The sequence below is a fragment of the Magnolia sinica genome, chromosome 19, assembly GCF_029962835.1.
Source record: "Magnolia sinica isolate HGM2019 chromosome 19, MsV1, whole genome shotgun sequence".
Classification (NCBI taxonomy): domain Eukaryota; kingdom Viridiplantae; phylum Streptophyta; class Magnoliopsida; order Magnoliales; family Magnoliaceae; genus Magnolia; species Magnolia sinica.
This window is the reverse complement of record NC_080591.1, coordinates 35,987,907-35,992,463: the sequence shown is the minus strand read 5'-3', so window position 1 is coordinate 35,992,463 and position 4,557 is coordinate 35,987,907. Positions and strand designations below refer to the sequence as shown.

General features: G+C 36.6%; 1 non-coding gene across 1 annotated transcript; it reads right to left on the bottom strand.

Moving 5' to 3' along the window:
• Nucleotides 1-3,848: 3,848 nt before the first annotated feature.
• LOC131235904 (small nucleolar RNA R71) lies at nt 3,849-3,955 on the bottom strand. The gene has a single exon (XR_009166419.1). It is a non-coding gene; the product is annotated as a small nucleolar RNA R71 (small nucleolar RNA).
• Between the last annotated feature and the right edge of the window lie 602 nt (nt 3,956-4,557).

Genomic DNA, 4,557 nt, shown 5'->3' with positions numbered 1-4,557 from the left:
TTCTTCTTAAAGATGAAGCCTTTGAATGTTTCATGAGTGACGGATATAAGCTATCAAATCAAATATAAGATTTTGAGAAGGGAGGAGGAGATTTGAGGCTTAGAAGAAAATTCCGGCAGAGTTTCAGAACATACAAAATTGCACTAAGTGCAGATGAGTTGTGAGGACTCTAAGTTGCGTGGACAATGAGTAGCGCGTATTTCAAGTTACTCGGAAAAGGGGTCTGGTTTGAAGAAAAAATTCTAAAGTGAAGAAATGGTGGGGAGCTTGGTATTTATATCTGATCTAGGGTCTGGTTAAAGTTGTGCGAGACCCGACAAAGGAGAAGTTACGTAGGTCCATGCAACTCAATTCTAAGACAGATAATTTGATCCTTCATTTTACCCGATGATCAGGTAAACCTTAGATCAAGGGGGCATCTGGGGCATGAAATTGATTAAAGAAGAAAGAATGAAAGTGAAGAGGAGAAGAAACTAAAGTAAAAGATATAAAGACTTGAGATGTGTGAAGCACAAGTTGCATGGAGCATGAGTTGCGCTGGAGCATGAACAGCACTGGAACGTGAGTTATGCTGAACCATGCAACTCATCATAGTTGCGCTGACCCACGCAACTCTGTAAAAGGGCAGTTGGATTGAAGCTGGTGAATTGGTGCGAAGTGGGGTCCACAACATGGGATTCAAGGGCCCACACATGTGGAAGCCTATAAATACCCCCTACCCCCCTCATTTAAGGCATTGGATTTCTAGAAGACTGAACTTGCAGACAGGTAGAGCGAAGAGAGAGAGAGAGAGAGAGAAAGATAGAGAAGAGAAGGCAAGAGCGCGCAACCCCTAGTGAGTTGTGTGGGTACTCTATGAGGCAATATCATGTTGATTTTTTGAAAAAGTTCTCAAGTCATTTCAAGTGTCTTAAGGATTTCTGGTATTCCTTTATCATATTAATGAAGGAAGATGCATGAAGAAGATCCGCACAACTCATCTCTTATGGAGACAAGAATGATATGAGCCGGAATGCTTCCAAATTTTATATTTAGATCCATTCAACATTTGTATTTTTAGTTATAAAAACTCTATCCTGAAATCAAAGGATCAAATTGATGTGATGAATTTAGAATGAATAAAGTTGATGATTATTTTCTTTATTCTTTCTCTTTGTAATTATTAAGTAAGATAATCCCTCGAATCAAATGCATTTCATTTCTGGTCGAAACAGACATTTTTTCCAATTTATCTTTTCTTCACATCTTTTCAACACAAGTTTGAGATTATTATGGCATTCGCTAAAAGATATCGAAAAAAAAGAAGAGAAATTGTCCATTAAAACCTCTAATAATTGCCCCACCTTGTCGCAGAAAATACTCAACATGCATCGTTGAAAAGTGGCGGGAGCATTACATAATCCAAACGGCATCCTTCGATATGTAAAAGTGCCAATAAGATGTTGAGGGTCAAATATTGCATATTGGACCCCATTTATTACTTGGTTTTATGAACATGATAATGCTTAATGTCCTATTTTAATCATGTTTGTGTTGTAAGGTGAATTTAAGAGTTTGGATTGAAAAGGATGATAAAAGCATGGATTTAATGCTCAAGAATCACCAAGCCGAGGATGGATCTTATGAGACCAAGAATGAAGAATTCATATGCCGAAGATCCAAAAAAACAAGTGAGGGATGAAGAGCATTGAAGACTTGAATTGAAGAAAAGGAACCCTAAAAATCTGCCTCCTTTGACTAGTCCCTCAACTGGTTGAGGATTCCTCGACTCTAACTCCAGTGACAAAATCCTCTAAAATCCTGTCATCCTCGACCAATCATAGGAGACCGTCGACCAGTCGAAGGTGACCCTTAACCAGTCGAAGGTTGTCCTCGACGAGTCTAAGGATAGACAGATTTTGCGCGAACTACATAAATTTGAGGTGGTTTCTGGATTTTTCCAACTCGGTGCGAAAGTTGGAGTTGCAAAACTATAAATAGGATTCCCTAGGATGTTCCAAACATCTTCTAGGGTTTAAAGAGTGAAGCAAAAGGGTGGAGAAGCTGTCGCTAAGAGTTTTTCTTCCTTTTCTGTAGTTATTTTTATATTTTTCTTAAGAGATTTTGGTTCAATCATATCCATGGTTGGCTAAACTTCTTAGTTAGGGCTAAGAGGTGAAGCTTGTAGCATGATGGGATACTTCTTTTACTTTGATTCATGTTTATGTTGAATCGTCTTTGATTCTAGTTTGATTTTAAAGGAATACTTTTAGTTCTTAATAGTTTATTGTGACTCAAATTACAGTAGATCTACAATAGCTTTAAGTATCTTCTTTTCCTGATTTTGAGATTGTGGGATTATTAAATCCTGTTATTAGCCATCGTCCCATGGACATGGTTTGGTGATGGAATATCTTCCAATTATCAAAATTCTCCTCCATTGAGAATTAGGTCAAGGAAAGTTCAGATTAATCTTAATTGTATATCTTCCAATTGAATTGGATAGGACTCTAATTCCAATCATGTGACTTGAATCCAGTAAGAGGGCTTCCTGATCTCTACAAGTGGATCCTTGGAAACCCTAATGACCACCTTTGAAGTTGTTAGTTTTATCACTTTAACCACAATTACTCTCTCAATTAATTCAAATTTAGTCACATCTTCTTATAGTTCTAGTTCTAGTTACTTTTAGAATACACACGACATTAGTCCTTGTGGATTCGACCTCGGTCTCACCGAGATTAATACTACATCGCGACCTTACACTTGGGGTTGTGAATAAGTTTTTGGCGCTATTATTAGGGATTAACGGTTGTGTTTTTTCTCAGATTGATTAGTTTTATAAATAGGTTAAGATTAGGATTTATTTACTTTCTATTTTTAGGATTAAGGTTTCTCTAGATTTTTTTTTTTTTTTTTTTGAGAAACTAACTTAACTTTCCTGTTTTGTAGGATCCTAATATAGAAACTTCTCTTTTGGTAATCTCTTTTTAATTTTTCTTTCTCTATATTTCTAGATTAGGGTTTGTTTTCTGTTTTTAGAAACTTTCTAATTTTAGGGTTGTTTTTTTTTAAACTAACTCATCTTTTTGTTTATGTTTTTAGAAAATTTCTAATTTTAGAATTTTTGTTTTTAGAAACTGATTTCTTCTGTTTTGTGTTGCAAGATCTTAAATTAGGAACTTTCAATTTGGTAACTTCTTTCTAATTCTCTTCCTTTCTTTTTCCAGAATTCTTATTCACTCTTTCCTTTTTAGGTTTAGGTTAGAATCTAAAATACTGAGGGCTAAGAGTGTTTCATGCCCAAGTGGGTCCGTGACAATACTCGATGTCTTTTGAGTGAAGAGGATTAGTTGAGGGGTTATCTATCCATCACAGGGTTAGACACCACCAAGAACCTTAGAGTTAATTGAGGTCATGGCTGCGAATCAACCTGTAAATCAATCAGTGAATCAGCCGCAACATCGAGTTGCGGAAGTCCAGGATGAGAATGAGGTGCATCAAGCACCCCCGCCTCATACTTTACAAGATTATTTACAACCGGCGAGGGTGAGCACACCTTCCTGTATGGTTTTTCCAGAAAATACAGGAAACATGGATATCAAGCTAGGAATGATCCAACTCCTTCTAAAGCTCCTTGTACTTGAATCTGAAAGTCCATATTTACACTTGAAAGAGTTTGACGAGATTATAACCACTTTATATTTTCCTAACATGTCTGAAGACATGGTCTGGCTGAAACTTTTCCTTTCTCCTTAAAAGAAAAAGCTAAGACATGGTTTCACTAACTACATTCGTAATTTATTGGCACATGGAATGACATGATGAAGGAATTCATAAAAAAATTCTTTCCATATTGTAAGACAAACACCATCAGGAAGTCGATCATAAACTTCGCCCAAAAGGAAGATGAAACATTCTTCCAATGTTGGGAGCGGTTCCAAGATCTCGTCAGTTCATGCCCACAACACGGTTTTGAAATGTGGCGCATAACAAGTTTCTTTCATGACGGATTAACATCTTCCATGCACCAATTTTTTTTAGACGATGTGCAATGAGGAATTCATGAATAAAAATGTCGATGAAGTGTGGGATTACTTTGACAAACTCACTATAACCGCACAATCATGGGACACCTCCCCAAAACCTAGCACCACATCTAAGCCTACTCAATTAAAGGAGAATGGTAGAATATACCTTTTAAAAGAGGATGATGATATCAATGCTAAAGTGGCTAATCTCATAAGGAAATTTAAGGCCATAGAACTAAAAAAGGATAAGGCTAAGGAAACTATTTGCGGTATTTGTGCTTGCAATGTTCACACAGGTGAAAATTGTCCAACAATACCTACTTTTCAAGAGGCACTGAATGAGCAATCCAATGCCGTGAATAATTACTAAAGACCTTTCAATGGACCCACCTCCAACACATACAATCCTAGTTGGAGAAATCATCCAAACTTCAGTTGGAGCAATGGAAAAATGACTACTCCTCAAGGATTCTTTAATCAAATTCCAAATCAAGGAAAACTTTAAGAGGATTTGGTTCTAAAACATCTTCAAAATCAAGAGCTTTTC